General features: G+C 46.1%; 9 non-coding genes across 9 annotated transcripts; 6 read left to right on the top strand and 3 right to left on the bottom strand.

Moving 5' to 3' along the window:
- The first annotated feature begins 1,478 nt into the window (after window positions 1–1,478).
- Window positions 1,479–1,551, top strand: trnaa-ugc (transfer RNA alanine (anticodon UGC)). The gene has a single exon. It is a non-coding gene; the product is annotated as a tRNA-Ala (tRNA).
- Window positions 1,552–3,234: 1,683 nt separating this feature from the next.
- Window positions 3,235–3,324, bottom strand: trnap-ugg (transfer RNA proline (anticodon UGG)). The gene is given in 2 exon segments: window positions 3,235–3,270; window positions 3,289–3,324. It is a non-coding gene; the product is annotated as a tRNA-Pro (tRNA).
- A 3,475-nt stretch (window positions 3,325–6,799) lies between these two features.
- Window positions 6,800–6,872, top strand: trnav-uac (transfer RNA valine (anticodon UAC)). Its single transcript has one exon. It is a non-coding gene; the product is annotated as a tRNA-Val (tRNA).
- Window positions 6,873–9,793: 2,921 nt separating this feature from the next.
- On the top strand, window positions 9,794–9,866 carry trnav-uac (transfer RNA valine (anticodon UAC)). The gene has a single exon. It is a non-coding gene; the product is annotated as a tRNA-Val (tRNA).
- Window positions 9,867–12,791: 2,925 nt separating this feature from the next.
- trnaa-ugc (transfer RNA alanine (anticodon UGC)) lies at window positions 12,792–12,864 on the top strand. Its single transcript has one exon. It is a non-coding gene; the product is annotated as a tRNA-Ala (tRNA).
- Window positions 12,865–14,547: 1,683 nt separating this feature from the next.
- trnap-ugg (transfer RNA proline (anticodon UGG)) lies at window positions 14,548–14,637 on the bottom strand. The gene is given in 2 exon segments: window positions 14,548–14,583; window positions 14,602–14,637. It is a non-coding gene; the product is annotated as a tRNA-Pro (tRNA).
- A 3,480-nt stretch (window positions 14,638–18,117) lies between these two features.
- Window positions 18,118–18,190, top strand: trnav-uac (transfer RNA valine (anticodon UAC)). The gene has a single exon. It is a non-coding gene; the product is annotated as a tRNA-Val (tRNA).
- A 1,683-nt stretch (window positions 18,191–19,873) lies between these two features.
- Window positions 19,874–19,963, bottom strand: trnap-ugg (transfer RNA proline (anticodon UGG)). The gene is given in 2 exon segments: window positions 19,874–19,909; window positions 19,928–19,963. It is a non-coding gene; the product is annotated as a tRNA-Pro (tRNA).
- A 1,138-nt stretch (window positions 19,964–21,101) lies between these two features.
- Window positions 21,102–21,174, top strand: trnav-uac (transfer RNA valine (anticodon UAC)). Its single transcript has one exon. It is a non-coding gene; the product is annotated as a tRNA-Val (tRNA).
- Window positions 21,175–21,388: the final 214 nt, after the last annotated feature.

Below are 21,388 nucleotides of genomic sequence, written 5' to 3'. Positions count from 1 at the left end.
TGATTTTGTTGAACTGAATAAAATGAAACAGACAGAGAGCTGCCTGAATACACTGGAATTAGTCAATAAAGGTAAGTGAATGTCTAATCACAGACAAGCTTTTAGAAAATGTCTCGGGAACGTGTTGGTTCCCTGCTGTGTGAGCTGAGCTTCTCAAAGGAAACCCAATGTGAATGAATCCCGCCGAATGCGCCGCAAAGAAATGAAGAAAACATATCGCTTTGCCAACAGAAAACCTTATCAAAGGGCTCGTCCGGGATTTAAACCCGGGATCTCGCGCAACTTTCGAAACCGAGACACCCAAAGCGAGAATCATACCCCTAGATCAACGAGCCCTGGGAAAGTAACAGAAGCACGCTGTTATTGCCATCGAAAGTCGATGTAACATCTGCGGAAAATACTGGAACAACTCAGCGAGTCAGGCGGGATTTGTCGACAGGACAACAAAGCTCGTCTTTCACCATCACCTTTCATTAAAACCGGGACCGGTGAGAAATGTCGGACGTTTTAACCAAGTGAAATCCCGGAGGGAGCAAACAGAACAACAGGAAAGGGCTCTGACAGGGTGCAGGTCAGGAGAGATTAAATGAGGGTTCCCTGGCCACAGAGTGAGGTTAGCGTCGAATGAGAGAATAATTACACCACAGTATGAGGCCATTCCAGCCGCTGTGTCTGTGCCAGCTCTCAACAACTACCGCCCGAATACAAAGAACAAGTGGAAACAAGATTCAAACCCAAATCTGCGATGGAAGAACACACAGAATAGGGGCAGCATTTACAGTGTGAGACTGTTGCACACACTATGAGTGTGAAAGCTGTATTGAGCCCAGTGGAAAGATGCGCTGCTGCTCCTCGAGTGTTTGTTGAGCTTCTTTGGAACATTTCAGGAGGCCGAGGTCCGGGAGGTCAGCGTTAAGATGCAGCTCTCCAGTCAGTTCAATTCTCCACTTTGGCTCTGTGGATTAGATAGGTCACGTCCCTGTGAAGTTAACGCAGATCTGGAGCATCAATTCTATCCAAACGCACTCCAGCTCAGACATTGTCTCCCTCGAGCATCATCTGTGGGGAGAGAAACGACGTAAACATCCCGAGTCCTGAGAAACCTTTTTCAGAGTGGGCCAATGCAAACCAACCCCGCCGTCAGCATCGCAAACAATTCATAATGTCTGACCTGGAGTAAAGGGCTTGTCCTGGATTTAAACCCAAGACCGCTCGCATTGATTAAAAATCCGTAAACGAGAACCATACCTCGAGACCACAGGGCACAAATTTAAGACCGAGCTAAGCAAAATAGAACTTATGTTCAGTTCGATATAATTTCTACATCTCATGGTTTTATATGTTGAAACAACTGTTTTTTTTTAACAAACAGCTGTCGTCTTGTAACAAGTGGCCTGGCCTGGCCTCTCAGCCTCGCCATGCGAATCGGCAGCAACACAGTGAGGTTGAACATTGTACACGTCCACTGATTGCCAACTGTTTCTGTGGTGTAGTGGTTATCACATTCGCCTTGCACGCGAAAGGTCCCCGGTTCGAAACCAGGCAGAAATATCTCATACTTCCAGTTTAGTCTGTTGCAGACTATCTCGTAACTGGTTCTCATCAACGAGCAACAGCCAAATGCATGCACTCGAATGGGCCTATGGCGCAATGGATAACGCGCCTGACTACGAATCAGGAGATTCCAGGTTTGACTGCTGGCTCGCACTTCTGAGTTTTATGCGAAGTCTTACAACACCAGGTTAAAGTCCAACAGGTTTGTTTCGATGTCACTGCTCCTTCCTCAGGTGAAGAATGTCTGAATTTTGGCCTGCGCTTTAACTCAGTGGGTGGGACAGCTGATTCTTGATGCTGCGCAAAGTGAGCAGGACATCTTCAATTCTCGTATCGGTTGTGGTTATTTACGAAAGCCCTGCCTTCTCAATTTAACTTCCACTTCAAGCAAAACATAACTTATCTTCAGGTCAGTAAAGTTCCATTCCTGATTGTTTTACAAGTTGAGACATCGGTTTTAAAGAAACGGCTGTCTTCTTGTAATAAGTGACATGGCCTCTCAGCCAAACCATGAGAAGAGGCGGCAACACAGTGAGGTTGAATATTGCACAAGTCCATTGATTACTGCACCGCCAGCGGTTTCGGTAGTGTAGTGGTTAGCACATTCCCCTAACATGCGAAAGGTCCCCGGGTCCATACCGGGTAGAAACATCAAGTGCTTCTCATGTTGTGTGAGGAATGTTTGCACCAAGTAATTTTGTTCCCCGATCTCGTATGTTCGAGGATTATGAGGTTTAGTCTCTCATGAGCCACTAAAATAAATTCCACATTAAGTCACAAGTACTGAATTTTCGACAGGCAATGTGAAGAAATGGATCTTCCTATTTTGGATATTCGGAGCTAGTACAACAGAATTTCATGCATTTACAAATGCAGATGATCATACTTATTCACCATCTCAAACATGTCTAAATGAACGACAAATGCAACTTACTGCGGATGCTTCATTCTGAAACAAAAACAGAAAATACTGGACAATCTCAGCAGGTCTGACGGGCTCTGTGGAACGAGATGTCGTTCCGGGTCTGGGTGACTCTTTGTCAAAGCTGAAGAACTGGAAATGGGGTCAGATTCAGCCTATTGTGGATGGGCGGAGGGTGGGGTGCCCTATTGGGCCTCGATAGAGTGGTCAACATTAGGTGGAAAATGACGACAATGTCTCGGACAGAAAGAAAACGGGAATGTAAATGTGGCTAATCAAGGATAACAAAGGTGCTGATAGTGGCGCCTCAAGAGATCAGAATGTGTTAATAGCAGAACAAAGTAAGCAGGATGTCACAGAACAATTGGCGACAGGGATCAGATTGCTCAAGTAGGATGGTATGGGCTGGGGGGAGGGGGGAATGCTGAGGGCAAAACATATCAATGGAAGGAATGAAAATAAGTTGATGGAAACAGATGGTGGAGGGGGAAGAGAGATTACACAGTCTGATGTTGTTAAACTGAATAAAATGAAACAGACAGAGAGCTGCCTGAATCCACCGGAATTAGTCAATAGAGGTAAGTGAATGTCTAATCACAGACAAGCTTTTAGAAATTGTCCCGATTGTCTCGGGAACGTGCTGGTTCCCTGCTGTGTGAGCTCAGCTTCTCAAAGGAAACCCAATGTCAATGAATCCCACCGAATGTGCCGCAAAGAAATGAAGAAAATATCGCTTGACCAACAGAAAACCTTGCAAAGGGCTCGTCCGGGATTTGAACCCGGGACCTCTCGCAAGTTTCGAAACCGACACACCCAAAGCGAGAATCATACCCCTAGACCAACGAGCCGCGGGAAAATAACTTATACATGCTGTTATTGCCATCGAAAATCGATCTAACATCTGCGGAAAATACTGGAACAACTCAGCGACTCAGGCGGGATTTGTCGACAGGACAACAAAGCTCGTCTTTCACCATCACCTTTCATTAAAACCGGGACCGGTGAGAAATATCGGACGTTTTAACCAAGTGAAATCCCGGAGGGAGCAAACAGAACAACAGGAAAGGGCTCTGACAGGGTGCAGGTCAGGAGAGATTAAATGAGGGTTCCCTGGCCACAGAGTGAGGTTAGCATCGAATGAGAGAATAATTACACCACAGTATGAGGCCATTCCAGCCGCTGTGTCTGTGCCAGCTCTCAACAACTACCGCCCGGATACAAAGAACAAGTGGAAACAAGATTCAAACCCAAATCAGCGATGGAAGAACACACAGAATGGGGGAAGCATTTACAGGGTGAGACTGTTGCACACACTCTGAGTGTGAAAGCTGTAAAGTGCCCAGTGGAAAGATGCGCTGCTGTTCCTCGAGTGTTTGTTGAGCTTCTTTGGAACATTTCAGGAGACCGAGGTCCGGGAGGTCAGCGTTTAGATGCAGCTCTCCAGTCAGTTCAATTCTCCACTTTGGCTCTGTGGATTAGATGGGTCACGTTCCTGTGAAGTTAACGCAGATCTGGAGCATCAATTCTATCCAACCGCGCTCCAGCTCAGATACTGTCTCCCTCGAGCATCATCTGTGGGGAGAGAAACGACGTAAACATCCCGAGTCCTGAGAAACCTTTTCAGAGTGGGCCAATGCAAACCAACCCCGCCGTCAGCGTCGCAAACAATTCATAATGTCTGACCTGGAGTAAAGGGCTTGTCCTGGATTTAAACCCACGACCGCTCGCATTGATTAAAAATCCGTAAACGAGAACCAGACCTCGAGACCACAGGGCACAAATTTAAGACCGAGCTAAGCAAAATAGAACTTATGTTCAGTTCGATATAATTTCTACATCTCATGGTTTTATATGTTGAAACAACTGTTTTTTTTAAATAAACTGCCGTCGTCTTGTAACAAGTGGCCTGGCCTCTCAGGCTCACCATGCGAATCTGCAGCAACACAGTGAGGTTGAACATTGCACAAGTCCATTGATTACTGCACCGCCAGCGGTTTCGGTAGTGTAGTGGTTAGCACATTCCCCTAACATGCGAAAGGTCCCCGGGTCCACACCGGTTAGAAACATCAAGTGCTTCTCATGTTGTGTGAGGAATGTTTGCACAAAGTAATTTTGTTCCCCGATCTCGTATGTTCGAGGATTATGAGGTTTAGTCTCTCGTGAGCCACGAAAATAAATTCCACATTAAGTCACAAGTACTGAATTTTCGACAGGCAATGAGAAGAAAAGGATCTTCCTATTTTGGATATTCGGAGCTAGTACAACAGAATTTCATGCATTTACAAATGCAGATGAACATACTTATTCACCATCTCAAACATGTCTAAGTGAACGACAAATGCAACTTACTGCGGATGCTTCATTCTGAAACAAAAACAGAAAATACTGGACAATCTCAGCAGGTCTGACGGGCTCTGTGGAGCGAGATGGCAGCTGTCGTTCCCAGTCTGGGTGACTCTTTGTCAAAGCTGGAGAACTGGAAATTGGGTCAGATTGGGCCTATTGTGGATGGGCGGGGGGTGGGGTGCCCTATTGGGCCTCGATAGAGTGGTCAACAATAGGTGGAAAATGACGACAATGTCTCGGACAGAAAGAAACAGGGAATGTAAATGTGGCTAATCAAGGCTAACAAAGGTGCTAATAGTGGCGCCTCAAGAGATCAGAATGTGTTAATAGCAGAACAAAGTAAGCAGTGTGTCAGAGATCAATTCGCGACAGGGATCAGATTGCTCATATAGGATGGTATGGGCTGGGGGAGGGGGGCAATGCTGAGGGTAAAACATATCAATGGAAGGAATGAAAATAAGTTGATGAAAACAGGTGTGAAGGGGGAAGAGAGATTACACAGTCTGATTTTGTTGAACTGAATAAAATGAAACAGACAGAGAGCTGCCTGAATCCACTGGAATTAGTCAATAGAGGTAAGTGAATGTCTAATCACAGACAAGCTTTTAGAAAATGTCTCGGGAACGTGTTGGTTCCCTGCTGTGTGATCTGAGCTTCTCAAAGGAAACCCAATGTGAATGAATCCCGCCGAATGCGCCGCAAAGAAATGAAGAAAACATATCGCTTTGCCAACAGAAAACCTTATCAAAGGGCTCGTCCGGGATTTAAACCCGGGATCTCGCGCAACTTTCGAAACCGAGACACCCAAAGCGAGAATCATACCCCTAGATCAACGAGCCCTGGGAAAGTAACAGAAGCACACTGTTATTGCCATCGAAAGTCGATGTAACATCTGCGGAAAATACTGGAACAACTCAGCGAGTCAGGCGGGATTTGTCGACAGGACAACAAAGCTCGTCTTTCACCATCACCTTTCATTAAAACCGGGACCGGTGAGAAATGTCGGACGTTTTAACCAAGTGAAATCCCGGAGGGAGCAAACAGAACAACAGGAAAGGGCTCTGACAGGGTGCAGGTCAGGAGAGATTAAATGAGGGTTCCCTGGCCACAGAGTGAGGTTAGCGTCGAATGAGAGAATAATTACACCACAGTATGAGGCCATTCCAGCCGCTGTGTCTGTGCCAGCTCTCAACAACTACCGCCCGAATACAAAGAACAAGTGGAAACAAGATTCAAACCCAAATCTGCGATGGAAGAACACACAGAATAGGGGCAGCATTTACAGTGTGAGACTGTTGCACACACTATGAGTGTGAAAGCTGTATTGAGCCCAGTGGAAAGATGCGCTGCTGCTCCTCGAGTGTTTGTTGAGCTTCTTTGGAACATTTCAGGAGGCCGAGGTCCGGGAGGTCAGCGTTAAGATGCAGCTCTCCAGTCAGTTCAATTCTCCAGTTTGGCTCTGTGGATTAGATAGGTCACGTCCCTGTGAAGTTAACGCAGATCTGGAGCATCAATTCTATCCAAACGCACTCCAGCTCAGACATTGTCTCCCTCGAGCATCATCTGTGGGGAGAGAAACGACGTAAACATCCCGAGTCCTGAGAAACCTTTTTCAGAGTGGGCCAATGTAAATCATCCCCGCCGTCAGCATCGCAAACAATTCATAATGTCTGACCTGGAGTAAAGGGCTTGTCCTGGATTTAAACCCAAGACCGCTCGCATTGGTTAAAAATCCGTAAACGAGAACCATACCTCGAGACCACAGGGCACAAATTTAAGACCGAGCTAAGCAAAATAGAACTTATGTTCAGTTCGATATAATTTCTACATCTCATGGTTTTATATGTTGAAACAACTGTTTTTTTTAAATAAACAGCCGTCGTCTTGTAACAAGTGGCCTGGCCTCTCAGGCTCACCATGCGAATCTGCAGCAACACAGTGAGGTTGAACATTGTACACGTCCACTGATTGCCAACTGTTTCTGTGGTGTAGTGGTTATCACATTCGCCTTACACGCGAAAGGTCCCCGGTTCGAAACCGGGCAGAAACATCTCATACTTCCAGTTTAGTCTGTTGCAGACTATCTCGTAACTGGTTCTCATCAACGAGCAACAGCCAAATGCATGCACTCGAATGGGCCTATGGCGCAATGGATAACGCGCCTGACTACGAATGAGGAGATTCCAGGTTTGACTGCTGGCTCGCACTTCTGAGTTTTGTGCGAAGTCTTACAACACCAGGTTAAAGTCCAACAGGTTTGTTTCGATGTCACTCGCTTTCGGAGCGCTGCTCCTTCCTCAGGTGAAGAATGTCTGAATTTTGGCCTGCGCTTTAACTCAGTGGGTAACAGCTGATGCTGTTCTTGATGCTGCGCAAAGTGAGCAGGACATCTTCAATTCTCGTATCGGTTGTGGTTATTTACGAAAGCCCTGCCTTCTCAATTTAACTTCCACTTCAAGCAAAACATAACTTATCTTCAGGTCAGTAAAGTTCCATTCCTGATTGTTTTATAAGTTGAGACATCGGTTTTAAAGAAACGGCTGTCTTCTTGACATGGCCTCTCAGCCAAACCATGAGAAGAGGCGGCAACACAGTGAGGTTGAACATTGCACAAGTCCATTGATTACTGCACCGCCAGCGGTTTCGGTAGTGTAGTGGTTAGCACATTCCCCTAACATGCGAAAGGTCCCCGGGCCCACACCGGTTAGAAACATCAAGTGCTTCTCATGTTGTGTGAGGAATGTTTGCACAAAGTAATTTTGTTCCCCGATCTCGTATGTTCGAGGATTATGAGGTTTAGTCTCTCATGAGCCACGAAAATAAATTCCACATTAAGTCACAAGTACTGAATTTTCGACAGGCAATGAGAAGAAAAGGATCTTCCTATTTTGGATATTCGGAGCTAGTACAACAGAATTTCATGCATTTACAAATGCAGATGAACATACTTATTCACCATCTCAAACATGTCTAAGTGAACGACAAATGCAACTTACTGCGGATGCTTCATTCTGAAACAAAAACAGAAAATACTGGACAATCTCAGCAGGTCTGACGGGCTCTGTGGAGCGAGATGGCAGCTGTCGTTCCGGGTCTGGGTGACTCTTTGTCAAAGCTGGAGAACTGGAAATTGGATCAGATTGGGCCTATTGTGGATGGGCGGGGGGTGGGGTGCCCTATTGGGCCTCGATAGAGTGGTCAACAATAGGTGGAAAATGACGACAATGTCTCGGACAGAAAGAAACAGGGAATGTAAATGTGGCTAATCAAGGCTAACAAAGGTGCTAATAGTGGCGCCTCAAGAGATCAGAATGTGTTAATAGCAGAACAAAGTAAGCAGTGTGTCAGAGAACAATTCGCGACAGGGATCAGATTGCTCATATAGGATGGTATGGGCTGGGGGAGGGGGGCAATGCTGAGGGTAAAACATATCAATGGAAGGAATGAAAATAAGTTGATGGAAACAGGTGTGAAGGGGGAAGAGAGATTACACAGTCTGATTTTGTTGAACTGAATAAAATGAAACAGACAGAGAGCTGCCTGAATACACTGGAATTAGTCAATAAAGGTAAGTGAATGTCTAATCACAGACAAGCTTTTAGAAAATGTCTCGGGAACGTGTTGGTTCCCTGCTGTGTGAGCTGAGCTTCTCAAAGGAAACCCAATGTGAATGAATCCCGCCGAATGCGCCGCAAAGAAATGAAGAAAACATATCGCTTTGCCAACAGAAAACCTTATCAAAGGGCTCGTCCGGGATTTAAACCCGGGATCTCGCGCAACTTTCGAAACCGAGACACCCAAAGCGAGAATCATACCCCTAGATCAACGAGCCCTGGGAAAGTAACAGAAGCACACTGTTATTGCCATCGAAAGTCGATGTAACATCTGCGGAAAATACTGGAACAACTCAGCGAGTCAGGCGGGATTTGTCGACAGGACAACAAAGCTCGTCTTTCACCATCACCTTTCATTAAAACCGGGACCGGTGAGAAATGTCGGACGTTTTAACCAAGTGAAATCCCGGAGGGAGCAAACAGAACAACAGGAAAGGGCTCTGACAGGGTGCAGGTCAGGAGAGATTAAATGAGGGTTCCCTGGCCACAGAGTGAGGTTAGCGTCGAATGAGAGAATAATTACACCACAGTATGAGGCCATTCCAGCCGCTGTGTCTGTGCCAGCTCTCAACAACTACCGCCCGAATACAAAGAACAAGTGGAAACAAGATTCAAACCCAAATCTGCGATGGAAGAACACACAGAATAGGGGCAGCATTTACAGTGTGAGACTGTTGCACACACTATGAGTGTGAAAGCTGTATTGAGCCCAGTGGAAAGATGCGCTGCTGCTCCTCGAGTGTTTGTTGAGCTTCTTTGGAACATTTCAGGAGGCCGAGGTCCGGGAGGTCAGCGTTAAGATGCAGCTCTCCAGTCAGTTCAATTCTCCAGTTTGGCTCTGTGGATTAGATAGGTCACGTCCCTGTGAAGTTAACGCAGATCTGGAGCATCAATTCTATCCAAACGCACTCCAGCTCAGACATTGTCTCCCTCGAGCATCATCTGTGGGGAGAGAAACGACGTAAACATCCCGAGTCCTGAGAAACCTTTTTCAGAGTGGGCCAATGTAAATCATCCCCGCCGTCAGCATCGCAAACAATTCATAATGTCTGACCTGGAGTAAAGGGCTTGTCCTGGATTTAAACCCAAGACCGCTCGCATTGGTTAAAAATCCGTAAACGAGAACCATACCTCGAGACCACAGGGCACAAATTTAAGACCGAGCTAAGCAAAATAGAACTTATGTTCAGTTCGATATAATTTCTACATCTCATGGTTTTATATGTTGAAACAACTGTTTTTTTTTAAATAAACAGCCGTCGTCTTGTAACAAGTGGCCTGGCCTCTCAGGCTCACCATGCGAATCTGCAGCAACACAGTGAGGTTGAACATTGTACACGTCCACTGATTGCCAACTGTTTCTGTGGTGTAGTGGTTATCACATTCGCCTTACACGCGAAAGGTCCCCGGTTCGAAACCGGGCAGAAACATCTCATACTTCCAGTTTAGTCTGTTGCAGACTATCTCGTAACTGGTTCTCATCAACGAGCAACAGCCAAATGCATGCACTCGAATGGGCCTATGGCGCAATGGATAACGCGCCTGACTACGAATGAGGAGATTCCAGGTTTGACTGCTGGCTCGCACTTCTGAGTTTTGTGCGAAGTCTTACAACACCAGGTTAAAGTCCAACAGGTTTGTTTCGATGTCACTCGCTTTCGGAGCGCTGCTCCTTCCTCAGGTGAAGAATGTCTGAATTTTGGCCTGCGCTTTAACTCAGTGGGTAACAGCTGATGCTGTTCTTGATGCTGCGCAAAGTGAGCAGGACATCTTCAATTCTCGTATCGGTTGTGGTTATTTACGAAAGCCCTGCCTTCTCAATTTAACTTCCACTTCAAGCAAAACATAACTTATCTTCAGGTCAGTAAAGTTCCATTCCTGATTGTTTTATAAGTTGAGACATCGGTTTTAAAGAAACGGCTGTCTTCTTGACATGGCCTCTCAGCCAAACCATGAGAAGAGGCGGCAACACAGTGAGGTTGAACATTGCACAAGTCCATTGATTACTGCACCGCCAGCGGTTTCGGTAGTGTAGTGGTTAGCACATTCCCCTAACATGCGAAAGGTCCCCGGGCCCACACCGGTTAGAAACATCAAGTGCTTCTCATGTTGTGTGAGGAATGTTTGCACAAAGTAATTTTGTTCCCCGATCTCGTATGTTCGAGGATTATGAGGTTTAGTCTCTCATGAGCCACGAAAATAAATTCCACATTAAGTCACAAGTACTGAATTTTCGACAGGCAATGAGAAGAAAAGGATCTTCCTATTTTGGATATTCGGAGCTAGTACAACAGAATTTCATGCATTTACAAATGCAGATGAACATACTTATTCACCATCTCAAACATGTCTAAGTGAACGACAAATGCAACTTACTGCGGATGCTTCATTCTGAAACAAAAACAGAAAATACTGGACAATCTCAGCAGGTCTGACGGGCTCTGTGGAGCGAGATGGCAGCTGTCGTTCCGGGTCTGGGTGACTCTTTGTCAAAGCTGGAGAACTGGAAATTGGATCAGATTGGGCCTATTGTGGATGGGCGGGGGGTGGGGTGCCCTATTGGGCCTCGATAGAGTGGTCAACAATAGGTGGAAAATGACGACAATGTCTCGGACAGAAAGAAACAGGGAATGTAAATGTGGCTAATCAAGGCTAACAAAGGTGCTAATAGTGGCGCCTCAAGAGATCAGAATGTGTTAATAGCAGAACAAAGTAAGCAGTGTGTCAGAGAACAATTCGCGACAGGGATCAGATTGCTCATATAGGATGGTATGGGCTGGGGGAGGGGGGCAATGCTGAGGGTAAAACATATCAATGGAAGGAATGAAAATAAGTTGATGGAAACAGGTGTGAAGGGGGAAGAGAGATTACACAGTCTGATTTTGTTGAACTGAATAAAATGAAACAGACAGAGAGCTGCCTGAATACACTGGAATTAGTCAATAAAGGTAAGTGAATGTCTAATCACAGACAAGCTTTTAGAAAATGTCTCGGGAACGTGTTGGTTCCCTGCTGTGTGAGCTGAGCTTCTCAAAGGAAACCCAATGTGAATGAATCCCGCCGAATGCGCCGCAAAGAAATGAAGAAAACATATCGCTTTGCCAACAGAAAACCTTATCAAAGGGCTCGTCCGGGATTTAAACCCGGGATCTCGCGCAACTTTCGAAACCGAGACACCCAAAGCGAGAATCATACCCCTAGATCAACGAGCCCTGGGAAAGTAACAGAAGCACGCTGTTATTGCCATCGAAAGTCGATGTAACATCTGCGGAAAATACTGGAACAACTCAGCGAGTCAGGCGGGATTTGTCGACAGGACAACAAAGCTCGTCTTTCACCATCACCTTTCATTAAAACCGGGACCGGTGAGAAATGTCGGACGTTTTAACCAAGTGAAATCCCGGAGGGAGCAAACAGAACAACAGGAAAGGGCTCTGACAGGGTGCAGGTCAGGAGAGATTAAATGAGGGTTCCCTGGCCACAGAGTGAGGTTAGCGTCGAATGAGAGAATAATTACACCACAGTATGAGGCCATTCCAGCCGCTGTGTCTGTGCCAGCTCTCAACAACTACCGCCCGAATACAAAGAACAAGTGGAAACAAGATTCAAACCCAAATCTGCGATGGAAGAACACACAGAATAGGGGCAGCATTTACAGTGTGAGACTGTTGCACACACTATGAGTGTGAAAGCTGTATTGAGCCCAGTGGAAAGATGCGCTGCTGCTCCTCGAGTGTTTGTTGAGCTTCTTTGGAACATTTCAGGAGGCCGAGGTCCGGGAGGTCAGCGTTAAGATGCAGCTCTCCAGTCAGTTCAATTCTCCACTTTGGCTCTGTGGATTAGATAGGTCACGTCCCTGTGAAGTTAACGCAGATCTGGAGCATCAATTCTATCCAAACGCACTCCAGCTCAGACATTGTCTCCCTCGAGCATCATCTGTGGGGAGAGAAACGACGTAAACATCCCGAGTCCTGAGAAACCTTTTTCAGAGTGGGCCAATGCAAACCAACCCCGCCGTCAGCATCGCAAACAATTCATAATGTCTGACCTGGAGTAAAGGGCTTGTCCTGGATTTAAACCCAAGACCGCTCGCATTGATTAAAAATCCGTAAACGAGAACCATACCTCGAGACCACAGGGCACAAATTTAAGACCGAGCTAAGCAAAATAGAACTTATGTTCAGTTCGATATAATTTCTACATCTCATGGTTTTATATGTTGAAACAACTGTTTTTTTTTAACAAACAGCTGTCGTCTTGTAACAAGTGGCCTGGCCTGGCCTCTCAGCCTCGCCATGCGAATCGGCAGCAACACAGTGAGGTTGAACATTGTACACGTCCACTGATTGCCAACTGTTTCTGTGGTGTAGTGGTTATCACATTTGCCTTGCACGCGAAAGGTCCCCGGTTCGAAACCAGGCAGAAACATCTCATACTTCCAGTTTAGTCTGTTGCAGACTATCTCGTAACTGGTTCTCATCAACGAGCAACAGCCAAATGCATGTACTCGAATGGGCCTATGGCGCAATGGATAACGCGCCTGACTACGAATCAGGAGATTCCAGGTTTGACTGCTGGCTCGCACTTCTGAGTTTTATGCGAAGTCTTACAACACCAGGTTAAAGTCCAACAGGTTTGTTTCGATGTCACTGCTCCTTCCTCAGGTGAAGAATGTCTGAATTTTGGCCTGCGCTTTAACTCAGTGGGTGGGACAGCTGATTCTTGATGCTGCGCAAAGTGAGCAGGACATCTTCAATTCTCGTATCGGTTGTGGTTATTTACGAAAGCCCTGCCTTCTCAATTTAACTTCCACTTCAAGCAAAACATAACTTATCTTCAGGTCAGTAAAGTTCCATTCCTGATTGTTTTACAAGTTGAGACATCGGTTTTAAAGAAACGGCTGTCTTCTTGTAATAAGTGACATGGCCTCTCAGCCAAACCATGAGAAGAGGCGGCAACACAGTGAGGTTGAATATTGCACAAGTCCATTGATTACTGCACCGCCAGCGGTTTCGGTAGTGTAGTGGTTAGCACATTCCCCTAACATGCGAAAGGTCCCCGGGTCCATACCGGGTAGAAACATCAAGTGCTTCTCATGTTGTGTGAGGAATGTTTGCACCAAGTAATTTTGTTCCCCGATCTCGTATGTTCGAGGATTATGAGGTTTAGTCTCTCATGAGCCACTAAAATAAATTCCACATTAAGTCACAAGTACTGAATTTTCGACAGGCAATGTGAAGAAATGGATCTTCCTATTTTGGATATTCGGAGCTAGTACAACAGAATTTCATGCATTTACAAATGCAGATGATCATACTTATTCACCATCTCAAACATGTCTAAATGAACGACAAATGCAACTTACTGCGGATGCTTCATTCTGAAACAAAAACCGAAAATACTGGACAATCTCAGCAGGTCTGACGGGCTCTGTGGAACGAGATGTCGTTCCGGGTCTGGGTGACTCTTTGTCAAAGCTGAAGAACTGGAAATGGGGTCAGATTCAGCCTATTGTGGATGGGCGGAGGGTGGGGTGCCCTATTGGGCCTCGATAGAGTGGTCAACATTAGGTGGAAAATGACGACAATGTCTCGGACAGAAAGAAAAAGGGAATGTAAATGTGGCTAATCAAGGATAACAAAGGTGCTGATAGTGGCGCCTCAAGAGATCAGAATGTGTTAATAGCAGAACAAAGTAAGCAGGATGTCACAGAACAATTGGCGACAGGGATCAGATTGCTCAAGTAGGATGGTATGGGCTGGGGGGAGGGGGGAATGCTGAGGGCAAAACATATCAATGGAAGGAATGAAAATAAGTTGATGGAAACAGATGGTGGAGGGGGAAGAGAGATTACACAGTCTGATGTTGTTAAACTGAATAAAATGAAACAGACAGAGAGCTGCCTGAATCCACCGGAATTAGTCAATAGAGGTAAGTGAATGTCTAATCACAGACAAGCTTTTAGAAATTGTCCCGATTGTCTCGGGAACGTGCTGGTTCCCTGCTGTGTGAGCTCAGCTTCTCAAAGGAAACCCAATGTCAATGAATCCCACCGAATGTGCCGCAAAGAAATGAAGAAAATATCGCTTGACCAACAGAAAACCTTGCAAAGGGCTCGTCCGGGATTTGAACCCGGGACCTCTCGCAAGTTTCGAAACCGACACACCCAAAGCGAGAATCATACCCCTAGACCAACGAGCCACGGGAAAGTAACTTATACATGCTGTTATTGCCATCGAAAATCGATCTAACATCTGCGGAAAATACTGGAACAACTCAGCGACTCAGGCGGGATTTGTCGACAGGACAACAAAGCTCGTCTTTCACCATCACCTTTCATTAAAACCGGGACCGGTGAGAAATGTCGGACGTTTTAACCAAGTGAAATCCCGGAGGGAGCAAACAGAACAACAGGAAAGGGCTCTGACAGGGTGCAGGTCAGGAGAGATTAAATGAGGGTTCCCTGGCCACAGAGTGAGGTTAGCATCGAATGAGAGAATAATTACACCACAGTATGAGGCCATTCCAGCCGCTGTGTCTGTGCCAGCTCTCAACAACTACCGCCCGGATACAAAGAACAAGTGGAAACAAGATTCAAACCCAAATCCGCGATGGAAGAACACACAGAATGGGGGAAGCATTTACAGGGTGAGACTGTTGCACACACTCTGAGTGTGAAAGCTGTAAAGTGCCCAGTGGAAAGATGCGCTGCTGTTCCTCGAGTGTTTGTTGAGCTTCTTTGGAACATTTCAGGAGACCGAGGTCCGGGAGGTCAGCGTTTAGATGCAGCTCTCCAGTCAGTTCAATTCTCCACTTTGGCTCTGTGGATTAGATGGGTCACGTTCCTGTGAAGTTAACGCAGATCTGGAGCATCAATTCTATCCAACCGCGCTCCAGCTCAGATACTGTCTCCCTCGAGCATCATCTGTGGGGAGAGAAACGACGTAAACATCCCGAGTCCTGAGAAACCTTTTCAGAGTGGGCCAATGCAAACCAACCCCGCCGTCAGCGTCGCAAACAATTCATAATGTCTGACCTGGAGTAAAGGGCTTGTCCTGGATTTAAACCCACGACCGTTCGCATTGATTAAAAATCCGTAAACGAGAACCAGACCTCGAGACCACAGGGCACAAATTTAAGACCGAGCTAAGCAAAATAGAACTTATGTTCAGTTCGATATAATTTCTACATCTCATGGTTTTATATGTTGAAACAACTGTTTTTTTTAAATAAACTGCCGTCGTCTTGTAACAAGTGGCCTGGCCTCTCAGGCTCACCATGCGAATCTGCAGCAACACAGTGAGGTTGAACATTGCACAAGTCCATTGATTACTGCACCGCCAGCGGTTTCGGTAGTGTAGTGGTTAGCACATTCCCCTAACATGCGAAAGGTCCCCGGGTCCACACCGGTTAGAAACATCAAGTGCTTCTCATGTTGTGTGAGGAATGTTTGCACAAAGTAATTTTGTTCCCCGATCTCGTATGTTCGAGGATTATGAGGTTTAGTCTCTCGTGAGCCACGAAAATAAATTCCACATTAAGTCACAAGTACTGAATTTTCGACAGGCAATGAGAAGAAAAGGATCTTCCTATTTTGGATATTCGGAGCTAGTACAACAGAATTTCATGCATTTACAAATGCAGATGAACATACTTATTCACCATCTCAAACATGTCTAAGTGAACGACAAATGCAACTTACTGCGGATGCTTCATTCTGAAACAAAAACAGAAAATACTGGACAATCTCAGCAGGTCTGACGGGCTCTGTGGAGCGAGATGGCAGCTGTCGTTCCCAGTCTGGGTGACTCTTTGTCAAAGCTGGAGAACTGGAAATTGGGTCAGATTGGGCCTATTGTGGATGGGCGGGGGGTGGGGTGCCCTATTGGGCCTCGATAGAGTGGTCAACAATAGGTGGAAAATGACGACAATGTCTCGGACAGAAAGAAACAGGGAATGTAAATGTGGCTAATCAAGGCTAACAAAGGTGCTAATAGTGGCGCCTCAAGAGATCAGAATGTGTTAATAGCAGAACAAAGTAAGCAGTGTGTCAGAGATCAATTCGCGACAGGGATCAGATTGCTCATATAGGATGGTATGGGCTGGGGGAGGGGGGCAATGCTGAGGGTAAAACATATCAATGGAAGGAATGAAAATAAGTTGATGGAAACAGGTGTGAAGGGGGAAGAGAGATTACACAGTCTGATTTTGTTGAACTGAATAAAATGAAACAGACAGAGAGCTGCCTGAATCCACTGGAATTAGTCAATAGAGGTAAGTGAATGTCTAATCACAGACAAGCTTTTAGAAAATGTCTCGGGAACGTGTTGGTTCCCTGCTGTGTGATCTGAGCTTCTCAAAGGAAACCCAATGTGAATGAATCCCGCCGAATGCGCCGCAAAGAAATGAAGAAAACATATCGCTTTGCCAACAGAAAACCTTATCAAAGGGCTCGTCCGGGATTTAAACCCGGGATCTCGCGCAACTTTCGAAACCGAGACACCCAAAGCGAGAATCATACCCCTAGATCAACGAGCCCTGGGAAAGTAACAGAAGCACACTGTTATTGCCATCGAAAGTCGATGTAACATCTGCGGAAAATACTGGAACAACTCAGCGAGTCAGGCGGGATTTGTCGACAGGACAACAAAGCTCGTCTTTCACCATCACCTTTCATTAAAACCGGGACCGGTGAGAAATGTCGGACGTTTTAACCAAGTGAAATCCCGGAGGGAGCAAACAGAACAACAGGAAAGGGCTCTGACAGGGTGCAGGTCAGGAGAGATTAAATGAGGGTTCCCTGGCCACAGAGTGAGGTTAGCGTCGAATGAGAGAATAATTACACCACAGTATGAGGCCATTCCAGCCGCTGTGTCTGTGCCAGCTCTCAACAACTACCGCCCGAATACAAAGAACAAGTGGAAACAAGATTCAAACCCAAATCTGCGATGGAAGAACACACATTATAGGGGCAGCATTTACAGTGTGAGACTGTTGCACACACTATGAGTGTGAAAGCTGTATTGAGCCCAGTGGAAAGATGCGCTGCTGCTCCTCGAGTGTTTGTTGAGCTTCTTTGGAACATTTCAGGAGGCCGAGGTCCGGGAGGTCAGCGTTAAGATGCAGCTCTCCAGTCAGTTCAATTCTCCAGTTTGGCTCTGTGGATTAGATAGGTCACGTCCCTGTGAAGTTAACGCAGATCTGGAGCATCAATTCTATCCAAACGCACTCCAGCTCAGACATTGTCTCCCTCGAGCATCATCTGTGGGGAGAGAAACGACGTAAACATCCCGAGTCCTGAGAAACCGTTTTCAGAGTGGGCCAATGTAAATCATCCCCGCCGTCAGCATCGCAAACAATTCATAATGTCTGACCTGGAGTAAAGGGCTTGTCCTGGATTTAAACCCAAGACCGCTCGCATTGGTTAAAAATCCGTAAACGAGAACCATACCTCGAGACCACAGGGCACAAATTTAAGACCGAGCTAAGCAAAATAGAACTTATGTTCAGTTCGATATAATTTCTACATCTCATGGTTTTATATGTTGAAACAACTGTTTTTTTTTAACAAACAGCTGTCGTCTTGTAACAAGTGGCCTGGCCTGGCCTCTCAGCCTCGCCATGCGAATCGGCAGCAACACAGTGAGGTTGAACATTGTACACGTCCACTGATTGCCAACTGTTTCTGTGGTGTAGTGGTTATCACATTCGCCTTACACGCGAAAGGTCCCCGGTTCGAAACCGGGCAGAAACATCTCATACTTCCAGTTTAGTCTGTTGCAGACTATCTCGTAACTGGTTCTCATCAACGAGCAACAGCCAAATGCATGCACTCGAATGGGCCTATGGCGCAATGGATAACGCGCCTGACTACGAATCAGGAGATTCCAGGTTTGACTGCTGGCTCGCACTTCTGAGTTTTATGCGAAGTCTTACAACACCAGGTTAAAGTCCAACAGGTTTGTTTCGATGTCACAGCTCCTTCCTCAGGTGAAGAATGTCTGAATTTTGGCCTGCGCTTTAACTCAGTGGGTGGGACAGCTGATTCTTGATGCTGCGCAAAGTGAGCAGGACATCTTCAATTCTCGTATCTGTTGTGGTTATTTCCGAAAGCCCTGCCTTCTCAATTTAACTTCCACTTCAAGCAAAACATAACTTATCTTCAGGTCAGTAAAGTTCCATTCCTGATTGTTTTACAAGTTGAGACATCGGTTTTAAAGAAACGGCTGTCTTCTTGTAATAAGTGACATGGCCTCTCAGCCAAACCATGAGAAGAGGCGGCAACACAGTGAGGTTGAATATTGCACAAGTCCATTGATTACTGCACCGCCAGCGGTTTCGGTAGTGTAGTGGTTAGCACATTCCCCTAACATGCGAATGGTCCCCGGGTCCATACCGGGTAGAAACATCAAGTGCTTCTCATGTTGTGTGAGGAATGTTTGCACCAAGTAATTTTGTTCCCCGATCTCGTATGTTCGAGGATTATGAGGTTTAGTCTCTCATGAGCCACTAAAATAAATTCCACATTAAGTCACAAGTACTGAATTTTCGACAGGCAATGTGAAGAAATGGATCTTCCTATTTTGGATATTCGGAGCTAGTACAACAGAATTTCATGCATTTACAAATGCAGATGATCATACTTATTCACCATCTCAAACATGTCTAAATGAACGACAAATGCAACTTACTGCGGATGCTTCATTCTGAAACAAAAACAGAAAATACTGGACAATCTCAGCAGGTCTGACGGGCTCTGTGGAACGAGATGTCGTTCCGGGTCTGGGTGACTCTTTGTCAAAGCTGAAGAACTGGAAATGGGGTCAGATTCAGCCTATTGTGGATGGGCGGAGGGTGGGGTGCCCTATTGGGCCTCGATAGAGTGGTCAACATTAGGTGGAAAATGACGACAATGTCTCGGACAGAAAGAAAAAGGGAATGTAAATGTGGCTAATCAAGGATAACAAAGGTGCTGATAGTGGCGCCTCAAGAGATCAGAATGTGTTAATAGCAGAACAAAGTAAGCAGGATGTCACAGAACAATTGGCGACAGGGATCAGATTGCTCAAGTAGGATGGTATGGGCTGGGGGGAGGGGGGAATGCTGAGGGCAAAACATATCAATGGAAGGAATGAAAATAAGTTGATGGAAACAGATGGTGGAGGGGGAAGAGAGATTACACAGTCTGATGTTGTTAAACTGAATAAAATGAAACAGACAGAGAGCTGCCTGAATCCACCGGAATTAGTCAATAGAGGTAAGTGAATGTCTAATCACAGACAAGCTTTTAGAAATTGTCCCGATTGTCTCGGGAACGTGTTGGTTCCCTGCTGTGTGAGCTCAGCTTCTCAAAGGAAACCCAATGTCAATGAATCCCACCGAATGTGCCGCAAAGAAATGAAGAAAATATCGCTTGACCAACAGAAAACCTTGCAAAGGGCTCGTCCGGGATTTGAACCCGGGACCTCTCGCAAGTTTCGAAACCGGCACACCCAAAGCGAGAATCATACCCCTAGACAAACGAGCCGCGGGAAAGTAACTTATACATGCTGTTATTGCCATCGAAAATCGAACTAACATCTGCGGAAAATACTGGAACAACTCAGCGACTCAGGCGGGATTTGTCGACAGGACAACAAAGCTCGTCTTTCACCATCACCTTTCATTAAAACCGGGACCGGTGAGAAATGTCGGACGTTTTAACCAAGTGAAATCCCGGAGGGAGCAAACAGAACAACAGGAAAGGGCTCTGACAGGGTGCAGGTCAGGAGAGATTAAATGAGGGTTCCCTGGCCACAGAGTGAGGTTAGCGTCGAATGAGAGAATAATTACACCACAGTATGAGGCCATTCCAGCCGCTGTGTCTGTGCCAGCTCTCAACAACTACCGCCCGAATACAAAGAACAAGTGGAAACAAGATTCAAACCCAAATCTGCGATGGAAGAACACACAGAATAGGGGCAGCATTTACAGTGTGAGACTGTTGCACACACTATGAGTGTGAAAGCTGTATTGAGCCCAGTGGAAAGATGCGCTGCTGCTCCTCGAGTGTTTGTTGAGCTTCTTTGGAACATTTCAGGAGGCCGAGGTCCGGGAGGTCAGCGTTAAGATGCAGCTCTCCAGTCAGTTCAATTCTCCAGTTTGGCTCTGTGGATTAGATAGGTCACGTCCCTGTGAAGTTAACGCAGATCTGGAGCATCAATTCTATCCAAACGCACTCCAGCTCAGACATTGTCTCCCTCGAGCATCATCTGTGGGGAGAGAAACGACGTAAACATCCCGAGTCCTGAGAAACCTTTTTCAGAGTGGGCCAATGTAAATCATCCCCGCCGTCAGCATCGCAAACAATTCATAATGTCTGACCTGGAGTAAAGGGCTTGTCCTGGATTTAAACCCAAGACCGCTCGCATTGGTTAAAAATCCGTAAACGAGAACCATACCTCGAGACCACAGGGCACAAATTTAAGACCGAGCTAAGCAAAATAGAACTTATGTTCAGTTCGATATAATTTCTACATCTCATGGTTTTATATGTTGAAACAACTGTTTTTTTTAAATAAACAGCCGTCGTCTTGTAACAAGTGGCCTGGCCTCTCAGGCTCACCATGCGAATCTGCAGCAACACAGTGAGGTTGAACATTGTACACGTCCACTGATTGCCAACTGTTTCTGTGGTGTAGTGGTTATCACATTCGCCTTACACGCGAAAGGTCCCCGGTTCGAAACCGGGCAGAAACATCTCATACTTCCAGTTTAGTCTGTTGCAGACTATCTCGTAACTGGTTCTCATCAACGAGCAACAGCCAAATGCATGCACTCGAATGGGCCTATGGCGCAATGGATAACGCGCCTGACTACGAATCAGGAGATTCCAGGTTTGACTGCTGGCTCGCACTTCTGAGTTTCGTGCGAAGTCTTACAACACCAGGTTAAAGTCCAACAGGTTTGTTTC

Source organism: Scyliorhinus torazame, chromosome 5, assembly GCF_047496885.1.
Source record: "Scyliorhinus torazame isolate Kashiwa2021f chromosome 5, sScyTor2.1, whole genome shotgun sequence".
Lineage (NCBI taxonomy): Eukaryota > Metazoa > Chordata > Chondrichthyes > Carcharhiniformes > Scyliorhinidae > Scyliorhinus > Scyliorhinus torazame.
Note: the sequence above shows the minus strand (reverse complement) of the source record. Positions and strands in the feature narration are given on the sequence as shown.